At 40.6% G+C, this 8983-nt stretch overlaps 1 protein-coding gene across 1 annotated transcript in view; it reads right to left on the reverse strand.

Moving 5' to 3' along the window:
- Positions 1-7875, reverse strand: part of TXLNB (taxilin beta) — an 83057-nt gene extending 75182 nt beyond the window's left edge. The window contains exon 1 of the mRNA XM_058430757.1: positions 7616-7875. The gene's annotated coding sequence lies outside the window, so the exon portion shown is untranslated. The remainder of the gene's footprint in view (positions 1-7615) is intronic.
- Positions 7876-8983: the final 1108 nt, after the last annotated feature.

An 8983-nucleotide genomic window follows, 5' to 3' on the forward strand; every position in this document is an offset into this window, starting at 1 on the left:
TAAAATGTATGTGGGCCAGCTTTTTAAAAAATCACAATTACTTTCTTATAAATTTAGAAATAAAGCCATTTAATCAACAGACTTAAAATGGATGTTATTTTAGACACAGAGAACTTATAAAGAGAATTTGGATTATGAAGTTAGAAGCCAAAAAGATACAGAATTTAAAATGATACAGAGTTCAATAAATAAGAAATGTGAAAACTAAATTATATAATATAGTAATAATAGTGAAACTTCATTAAGTTTAAATAATAAGTAAAAAATGACAGGGAGAAAAAATATTTGGTAAGAATATACAGAGAAGAATGCAAAAATCTTGTTAGAAAATTTCCACTTGCATCTGTGAGGCAGTAGGTTATATTGGACTAACCCCTCTCTTCTGACAAGGGACAAAGATTCTTTGCTTGGCTAAGCTTTAGTCAGGGTCCTGAACCTTCTCTTAGGCCCACCTATGCACTTCCTTATAAAATCCAGTTTTAGAAAAGAACACTATTAAGTCATTTTACCAAGAACTCCTACCTTTAATATCTGATCACCCTTGATATATGATCAGATTTCTTATCCCTCCCCTCCCACCACAGGTGATGTTTGATCACCCTGGCCTGTCTTCAGCAAGAATCCTGTTAGGTGGGTTTAGTCAGAATTCCCTTACCCCTGATGTTTCCTGCTAGTAATTTTTCTTTTCTTATCACAGACCCTCTACCCTCTTTCTTAGCTATAAATTCCCACTTGCCCAGGCTATATTTGGAATTGAGCCCAATCTTTCATACTACAAGACCCTGTTGCAGTGGTCCCTAAACATATGTTGCTGATCTTGAATAAAGTCTTCCTTACTGTGCTTTAACAAGTATCATTGAACAATCTTTTCTTTAACACAAGAATAACAAAAAAGCTTGTAAAAAGTATTTTTTAAAAAACAGCTTTTGGAGACATCTGAGAACAACTAAGACTGTTGCAATTAATGGCACAAATTCTGGAGTCAAGGGAAATGCATTGAGGTAAACCTCACATTCTTTGTGGGTTGTCCTTTCAAGCCATTTTTCAATATGTAAGTGGCCCAGGTGAGAGGAAAAGCAGAAGGAAAGGCCTTAGAACGGTTAAGGCTCACAAGGCTGGAGAGGCAAAGGTTGGAGTTCAATACTAGTCAGGTACTTGAGGAGCCAAGACTGGAGAAAAGGGAATTGCAGAAAAGTGGGTTTGATATTCTGCAACTCTTTTTTTTTCCCTCGGGGAATTTGATTATTCCTGAGCTTCCAGTGTGAGAATATAAGCAATAAAGCAGAAAGTGGAAGCTAAGAGGCTGAGAAACCAAGCAGAACTTGAGATAGTTTCACAGTGTTTGAGAGAGACAAAAATTAAGTTCAGACATTTCCAAGGACCTCTTATATTTTAGTTAGTTCAGTCACTGATTGGATCAAGATGATGTGTCGCTTCTCTGTCTTTTAGAAAAAAAAGTCATCTCTAAAAGAAGATATTATCCAGTGATCTTATAACTCATCATACACAATGATTGGCATTAAGTAAAAAATTACCAGACATCCCGAGAGACAGGAAAAAAAGTGGGCAAATACTAAAGCAGAAACAATAGATGGCCTATATATTAGAGTTATAAAGACAGAGGCTTTATTTATTTTTTTTTTTGAGACAGAGTCTTGCTCTGTTGCCCAGGCTAGAGTGCAGTGGCACAATCTCGGCGCACTGCCAGCTCCACCTCCCGGGTTCATGCCATTCTCCTGCCTCAGCCTCCCGAGTAGCCAGGACTATAGGCGCCCACCACCACGCCCGGCTAGTTTTTTGTATTTTTAGTAGAGACGGGGTTTCACCGTGTTAGCCAGGATGATCTCGATCTCCTGACCTTGTGATCTGCCCGCCTCGGCCTCCCAAAGTGCTGGGATTACAGGCATGAGCCACCGCGCCCGGCCAAGACAGAGGCTTTTAAATGGTAATAATGAAGTTAAGAAAATAGATTTATAAATATAAAATTTTGCCAGAGAACTGGAATCTATAAAAATGATCCAAGTTGAGAAATATAAATAATCAAAATTAAGATCTCATCAGATGACTGAGGCAACAGGATCACTTGAGGCCAGGAGTTTGAGACCAGCCTGGGCAACACTGTGAGAATTTTTTTTAAAATTTTAAAAAAAGAAAAAAAGATCTCATCAGATGATGTAAACAGCACATTTGACAGTAAAAGAAAGGATTATGGAACTGCTAAATAAGAAATATAAAATTAAAAAGATGAAAAATAGAAGAAGAGATATATGAAAAATGGTGATAATTCTTACATATGTGTAATTAGATCCCCAAAAGGAAAAGAGAAAGAGAATGAGATATAAACAATAATTGAAGGGATACTGGCTGAGAAGCTTCCAAAACTGACACAAGATATCCAGTCAAACATTCAAGAATCTCTATAAAACCCAAGCACATCAAGGTACCAAGGTGTGTACCTTGGTAAAACTGCTTAAAACCAAAGACAAAGAGAAAATATTAAAAGCATCCAGAGGACAAAACACATTATTTCCAAGCAGAAACAAACTGATGAAAGCTAGATGACAATGGAAGACAATGGACTGATATTTTTAGCATACCAACCAACTTAGAATTCTATAAGCAGTGCAAACATCTGAAGGTAAAGACATTTTTTCCAGACAAAATATGAGTGTATTTGTTGCCAATAAATACACATAAAATTGATTGATGTAGCAATCTCTATAAATATTAGTTGATATAAATGAATAAACTAAAATGATGAATTCACAAATGGTAGTTAGCCTTTTTTTGAGTTTAAGAAATTAAAGCTTTGTTCAGGATATTAGATTGTCTTCCTTCCTTTTTTTTTTTTTTTTGAGATGGAGTCTTGCTCTGTTGCCCAGGCTGGAGTGCAATGGCATGATCTCGGCTCACTGCAACCTCAGCCTGCTGGGTTCAAGCACTTCTCCTGCCTCAGCCCTCTGAGTAGCTGGGACTACAGGCACGCACCACCATGCCCGGCTAATTTTTTGTATTTTTAGTAAAGACGGGGTTTCACCATGTTGGCCAGTCTGGTCTCGAACTCCTGACCTTGTGATCTGCCCGCCTCGGCCTCCTAAAGTGCTGGGATTACAGGCATGAGCACCACACCCAGCCAATGTCTTCCTCCCTTTAAATTTTTTTTTTTTTTTTTTTTTTTTTTGCAGAGATGTGGTTTCGCCATGTTGCTTAGGCTGGTCTCAAAGTCCTGAGCTCAAGCGATCTGCCTGCTTTGGCCTCCTGAAGTTCTGGGATTATAGGTGTGAGCCACTGTACCCATCCTTCCTTTCTTTCTTTTTTTTTTGAGACAGGGTCTCATTCTGTCACTCAGGTTGGAAGTGCAGTGGCATGACCACACCTCCTTTGTTAAAGGAGCAACATAAGGCTAGCTGTGGTGGTTTACACCACACCCCAGCACTTTGGGAGGCTGAGCTGGGAGGATCACTTGAGCTCAGAAGTCTGAGACCAGCCTGGGCAACATAGGGAGACCCCATCTCTACAAAAAAAATTTAAAAATTAGTTGGGCATGGTGGCATGTACCTGTGTTCCAGCTATTTGGGAGGCTGAGGCAGGAGGATCACTTGAGCCTGGGAGGTCAAAGCTACAGTGAGCCCTGATTGCGCCATCTGCACTCCAGCCTGGGTGACAGAGTGAGACCCTGTCTCTAAAAAAATAAATAAGTAAAAGGAGCAACATTAGAACAAATAAATCCTTTTAAATGAGTATTTTACATGAATTAATAAATGACAATCTATTTATAGTATTTAACAATTACAACAGGAAATGAGACATTTAGAAAGGCTTAGCAATACACAGCATAGTGAAGTGGATAAAAAGTAAAAAAAAGTTATTAAAAATACATTTCTACTACTTTATAAATATTTAGCTTATGGCCATATATATGTAAATAACTGAAATATCTCTTAATTTTTAGTGGTTATTGAATATGTATATCTTGTTTTAAATTATAATTTGTTAAAGTTATTAAAATCTAATGTATTAAATTATTAACTCTTTAAAATAAATATTAGTGCCTGGTTTCTAACTTCTCTTTCCCTTAAATAAAAGTTACTTAAGTAACTTCTAAGTGGTGACTAAGCCTATATGTTTTCTAAAATTTTGTATGACACATAGGTCCTAATTCATCAATTTGGGAGTAGACAATTACATTATATTCTCATTCATATTATCGATTTTGAGCACTAATCTATTCTTCCTTTAGGTTTCTGTTTCCAAATAATTTCTGGAAACCACAAGGAATATTTACAAAATTAGTGAGACAATTGCCTTCCTTGCTAGCTGGTTATGAGTTGATATTTTCAGTCCTAGAGGAACACAACTGTTGCCAGTGAACTCAAGTTTCCTCCACTAAAATATTACCATCACCAAAAATCCAAATTCATGGGACTGGGTTGGAGATGAGACAGTGGAAATCAAATGATTCCTTTATATTTCGATTATCATTTACTTAATTTGTAAAACTCTACTTTTGGAGCATTTTCTGTAGGCAGAAAATTTTCTAAGCATATAATCTTTTTTTTTTTTTTTTTTTTTTACCAACCTAGAGGTGAGCAGCGTGATTATTCCCATTTTCAAAAGACAAATCTGTGGCAGAGACAAGTTATCAACTTGCTCAAGACTTTCCAGCTCTGCACTAGTACAGACATGATTCTCACTCGACAAGGTGAATTCAGTCTGTATCTCTCCCATGCTACGTAGGCACAAGTCATTGGGTTACACTCCTAAGAAAGCTCTTCTGCCCTTTCCCACTTTCTCCTTCTTCCTACCTGAAGCAGACGTATTTGTTAGAGCTACAGTGGCCATATTCCACCTCTAAGGCAACTGTGAAGGTGAAAGCCATGGGCTTGGGACAGCAGAGCAGAGAAGTAAAGGGAACCTAGATCACTGTTAATGTCATGCACCTGCTTGCTAGGCCTGAAATACTCACCTCCAGACATCCATGTTCTTTCAGACACCATTATTTGGGTTTTCTACCTTATCCAATGGATTGAATCCTGATACTAGCCTGTCAGTGTAGAAGTGCCCCAGGGTTCCGTCACTGGACCTTGCTATTGTCTGAATGTTGGTGTCCCCTAAAATATTCGGGTGTTGTAATTCTAACCCCCAAGATGATGGCATTAGGAGATGGGGTTTTTTGGAGGTGAATGGGTCATGAGGGTGGAGCCTTCATGAATGGGATTTGTGCCCTTACAAAAGAGGCTCCAGAGAGTTGCCTTGTGCCTTCTATCATATGAAGATAAAGTGAGAAGTCACCATCTGTGAATCAGAAAATGGGCTCTGACCAGATACCGAATCTGCTGATGTCTTGATCTTGGGTCTCCCGGCCTCCAAAACTATAAGAAGTACATTTCGGTTGTTTATAAAATACTCAGTCTATGGTACTTTGGTATAGCAGCCCAAATGGGCTATGACAGATCTCTCCTTTTATTTTTTTTTTAAATCTATGGAGACTTCATATACAGAGACTTCTGAAAACTTTTACATTTATGTCTCCAGCCCAGACTACTCTCTCTCTCTTTTTTTTTTTTGAGATGGAGTCCGTTGCCCAGGCTGGAGTGCAGTGGCACAATCTTGGCCCACTGCAAGCTCCACCTCCCGGGTTCACACCATTCTCCTGCCTCAACCTCCCAAGTAGCTGGGACTACAGGTGCCCACCACCATGCCTGGCTAATTTTTTTGTATTTTTAGTACAGACAAGGTTTCATTGTGTTAGCCAGGATGGTCTCGATCTCCTGACCTCGTGATCCACCCGCCTCAGTCTCCCAAAGTGCTGGGATTACAGGCGTGAGCCATTGTGCCCGGCCTCTCAGACTACTCTCTTGAACTACAGATTCATTTAATTTTTTTTTTTTAAAGATAGGCAGAGTTTTACTATGTTGCCCAGGCTGGAGTGCAGTAGCTATTCACAGGCACTATCATAGCACATTAAAGCCTTGCACTCCTGGCCTCCAGCAATCCTACCACTTCAGCCTTCTGAGTTGTGACTATAGCTGCACCACCATGCCTGACTTCACACCCTATTGACATCTCTACTTACGTATTATCACTGCTGTGTTGCACTGCTATAACAGAATACCACAGACGGGGTAATTTATAAAGAACGGGAATTTATTTCACACCGTCCTGGAGGCTGAGAAGATCAAGATCAACACCCTGGCATCTGATGAGGGCTTTCTTGTTGCATCCTCACATGGCAGAAGGTAGAAGGGCAAGGGTTGGGGGGCAAGTGTTGTGTCCTCACATTGGCAGAAGACAGTGAACCCACTCCTGCCAGCCCTTTTCATAGTGACATTAATCCATTATTAATCCATTCATAAAAGCAGAGCCTTCATGAACTAAACACCTCCCATTAGGCCCCACCTTCCTGCCAAAGAAATTCCTCCTCCAGTCTTCCCCATTATAGAAAATGGCAACTCCATCCTTTAGTTACTCAGATCAAAAATTTGGACTCATGCCTGACTCCCCTCTTCCTTTTCCATCCCACATTTGATCCAACACAAAAGTCCCATTAGTTCTATTCTCAATACGGTGCAGAGTTCAACCACCTCTCATCCAAGTTATCTTAGTAACAACTGCCTTCCCGGCCACTCCCCTAAAATATCCATGCCTCCCCAGCCCAGCTATATATCCCCATCGTTCCTTCTTTCTCTTTAGAAAAAACACACTGCACATTTTCTGTACATTTTACTTATTTGCTGTGTTTATTCTATGTCTCCCTCTCTTGCCTGTATGTTGCAGGGGGACAGGCATTTTCGTTGGGTTTTCCCTGCTGTTGAATCCCCCATAAACAGATGCTAATTGAATAGTGGCTTCCCCAGGACAGAGGCCCATGGGGCTATCACTTTTCTAAATGTCCATTTCCCTAAATCCCTTTATCTCTTCTGGATCTGTCCTCATTTTAAAATAAGAAACTAGCATTTCTGTGAACTGACTAGGAAAAATTTCAATTGTCATTTCAGTAAGAAGTTTCATTTTGGACCAGTGACTATGATTATCCTTCCTTAAAGACATAGGAAATCATTTTCTTGGTGTTGACATTGCTGCTCAGCATGAGATGAAGAAGGGATGGGGCTCAGTGTGTGGTTTGGGCTCTTTTGTTTGCAAGAAACCTCTGGAGATGTATTATAGTGACCCCAAGAAAAAGGATTTGTTTAGTTTTTTTTTTTTTTTTGAAATGGAGTCTCGCTCTGTCGCCTAGGCTGGAGTGCAATGGCATGATCAAGGCTCACTGCAACCTCCGCCTCCAGGGTTCAAGCAATTCTCCTGCCTCAGCCTCCTGAGTAACTGGGACTACAGGTGCGTGCCACCATGCCCAGCTAATTTTTTGTATTTTTAGTAGAGACGGGGTTTCACAGTCTTAGCCAGGATGGTCTCGATCTCCTGATCTCGTGATCCGCCCGCCTCGGCCTCCCAAAGTGCTGGGATTACAGGCGTGAGCCACTGTGCCCAGGCTTGTTTAGTTTTTTTATTTACTTATATAATAATGAAGAAACGTGGACCTGGGCTGGGGACAAGCAGGAAAGTCACCAAGAATCACGAGGCACGTGGTTTCTCACTGTTCTCTAGGCTTACTTACCAACTTCCGCTGCTTACTCATAATTTCTGTTTCCTCTTCGTTTTTCCGGGGCCCTAGTCTACCTCCGGGCTTCCGTTGGCATCAGCTTCCATTCCCCTACATCTGATGGCTCGGCCTCTGTTTCTCAAAATTAGGCAGCTCTGGTTTACAACAGGGGACAGTAAACAGATTGCTCCAATCAGTGCTCACCCCTGTGCTGTCTGCTGTGGTCAGGGTTTGGAAAGGGTCGCATAAAGCAAAACACGCCCCCAGAAGCTTTGCTAAGGGAAGGTAGATGGGAGTCACGCCCGTCCCCCATTGTCATCTCCATAGAAACGGGTTCCTGTTTATTCAGATGACTGTCTGTTTAACTGTTTCAACTCCACTTTGACTTGGAAAAGTGTTCGAGGATACTGACATTGTTTTACGATTCCCATCTTTGACCACCTTATCCTAGCCCCAAATGTTAAACATGCAGCCCATTAATGCTTGAGCTTTGCTTTGTTTTCAGAATCCTCTGCCCGAAGTTTCTAGCTTCCTTCCAAGCTCTGGGGACAGAGAGGAGCCTCCTCTTTTGTGGAGTGTATTCAATGTGTATATATATTTTTTTTTATTAAAAAATTTTTTTTTTACTGTGACTAGTTCAGGATGACGTTTTACAAAATCCCATTTTTGGTCTGTTATTGTTTCTGGAAAGGAAAGTTTTATTTCCTTGTTTATTCTGTGTCTTCTGCTCTCTCCTGTATGTTGCATGGAGGCAGGAATTTTTGTTAGTTTTTTCTCCGTGTTGAATCTCCCATAAATAGTTGCTGATTGAATAGTGGCTTTCCCAGGACAAGGGCCCATGGGACTACCTTCAATGGTTTTAACTTGAATGCAGAATAATTTTCTTTAAGAGATTAGATTTTATTTCATTTTTTATTTTTATTCATTTATTTTTTGGGGGGACGGAGTCTCACTCTGTAGCCCAGGCTCGAGTGCAGTGGCACCATCTCCACTCACTGCAAGCTCCACCTCCCAGGTTCATGCCATTCTCCTGCCTCAGCCTCCCGAGTGGCTGGGACTACAAGTGCCCGCCACCACGCCCTGCTAATTTTTTGTATTTTTAGTAGAGATGGGGTTTCACCATGTTAGCTAGGATGGTCTCGATCTCCTGACCTCGTGATCCTCCTGTCTCCGCCTCCCAAAGTGCTGGGATTACAGGCGTGAGCCATTGTGCCCGTCCAGATTTTATTTTTTAAAAAAATCTTTAGTTCAAATGTATGCCAATACTTTTCAAAGCCAGATAATATTAAGAGACTGTTGTTCTCAATCACCTGGCAGAGAGAAAGTTCTGGAATATTCATATTCCCATTATACAGCTGAACCACTGCTGGAGTCTTGTCTTCT

Source organism: Hylobates moloch, unplaced genomic scaffold (genome assembly GCF_009828535.3).
Source record: "Hylobates moloch isolate HMO894 unplaced genomic scaffold, HMol_V3 SCAFFOLD_2, whole genome shotgun sequence".
Taxonomy (NCBI): Eukaryota; Metazoa; Chordata; class Mammalia; order Primates; family Hylobatidae; genus Hylobates; species Hylobates moloch.